This window comes from Octodon degus, unplaced genomic scaffold, assembly GCF_000260255.1.
Source record: "Octodon degus isolate 3935 unplaced genomic scaffold, OctDeg1.0 scaffold00002, whole genome shotgun sequence".
Taxonomy (NCBI): domain Eukaryota; kingdom Metazoa; phylum Chordata; class Mammalia; order Rodentia; family Octodontidae; genus Octodon; species Octodon degus.
The window spans coordinates 28,040,843-28,042,719 of NW_004524578.1; the positions used below are offsets into that span (position 1 = coordinate 28,040,843).

The following is a 1,877-nucleotide window of genomic DNA, read 5'->3' on the forward strand; positions in this document are numbered from 1 at the left end:
CATGCCAACAGTATGTATTTATTATTCATGAGCAGTCAAGACTTACAAGGGCTGTTATCAGTATAACCATGTATGAAATATCACTTAGCAACATGGAGTGAAAAGGACAGTTATATGTTTATATTAAAAAAATACACATACACACTCTCAAGTGCATACCGTACACTGCTACAAGAGCAGGGGGCATCAGGCTGCAGAAGTTCTGCTATACATAACATATTGAAGGACCTCAAGCATAAAAATTGTACTTAAGTTGCAAAAATAAAATTTCTTTCTTTAAACATTTGATCTGAGCTCAAGCAAACAATGAACACCAATGATTTGACATAATTTCACACATTGAAAACAACATACAATAGTCAATAGCTGCAAAAACCAACCCTGAAAATATGAAAATTATAGGAGTGAACAATGCATTTAATTGAAAACAAGTTTACAGCAGATCTGGTACATCCTGGCTCTCAGATACTTAAGAATCTTAATTTTATTCAAACTACAAATTAAACCAGAACAAAATGATAGATAAAAATCATTAATGCATACAGGGCATCAGTGTCCTCTTAAGTTTCTTCATACACCTGCACTAGTGCAAGCGCATCATTTACCTGAAAAACCATAGTCACAAACTGAAAGAATACTCATACAAAACTATTTTCTTCTTTAAAAAGTGCCACATACCATATATCTCATTAAAACAAAAAACCACAAACACACATAAACTAATGAAAAACTGTCTGTCTCCACCTCTTATCAATAAGGAAAGGCCAGAGTGACTCCTTAATTCCAGTTCGAAATGGTGTTCGCGGGCTGATGCCTAAGGTCTCCAATTTGGAGCAGTCGAGCTGAGCATTTCTTGGACGTTGTGCTCCTAGGATGGGGCTGTCAGTAATAGGTCGTAAGTGGCTGCTGGGCAAGTTGAAAGCATCAGCAATCGCACACGCCATTTCATACTTTGTCATCTGCTCGTTGCCAGACCAGTGGAATGTTCCCTTAATTGACGGATCCAGCATTCTCTTCTCCACCAGCTGCCGACACACAGTGGCTACATCCTTGACATGAGTGGGGAACCTCTGCTGCCAGTAGTCCATGTTTGCAGACTTGTTGCTGAACTGCACTTTATCAAACATAACAGTGACAGCGATTTCTTCGAGCTTTACAACCTCCCCGTACAGAACAGGAATTCTCAAAACAGCAGCTCCTAAATTATTCTCCAAGACGGCCTTTTCTCCTTCCAATTTTGTTTTGCCATATAAATTTAGGGGGGCTGGTATGTCTTCCTCTCTGTAAGGTGGATTTGTTCCATCAAACACATAATCTGAGCTAATGTAGATAAGAAATGCTCCAACTGCAGCTGCTTCCTTTGCTAAATTCCCAGAAGAATCCACATTAAACTGAGAAGCAGCATCTGTATGATTCTCTACAACATCCGGTCTTCTCTCTGCTGCACAATGTACTATGACATGGGGCTGAAAATCGTGAATGATGTGATGAACTGCTTCAGAATCCAACAGATTAACCTGTTCAAACTTTGACCTTGCTCTTCTAAAACCACAACCAATCGCATGCCAGTTGTTCTGCTGGAATTCTTTGTACACAGCTCTACCTAGAAGCCCAGTGGCACCAGTTACTAGAACCCGCCTGCTGGGGATGTTCACTTCCTCCTCCACCAGCTGGCAGTAGCCGGGCACGAAGTGGATGGACAGCTCCTTCTTGCGCCCCACCATGCCTGCAGACCCTCCGTCGCGGCCTGGCTGCACTGCCCCACGAAGAAGTTGGCGCACCGCAGCACCGTCGCCCTCGGCCCTAGCATTGTTTTGGCTAGGATGAAGTGTGTTAGTGATACACCCACCCCCGGGCAGGTAATCTGCATAAAACAT

The 1,877-nt window shown here is 42.5% G+C and overlaps 1 protein-coding gene and 1 pseudogene across 1 annotated transcript in view; one reads left to right on the top strand and one right to left on the bottom strand.

Moving 5' to 3' along the window:
• Positions 1 to 1,877, top strand: part of Exd1 (exonuclease 3'-5' domain containing 1) — a 52,523-nt gene that overhangs the window by 12,915 nt on the left and 37,731 nt on the right. The window lies entirely within an intron of this gene.
• Positions 559 to 1,745, bottom strand: LOC101572183 (annotated as a pseudogene).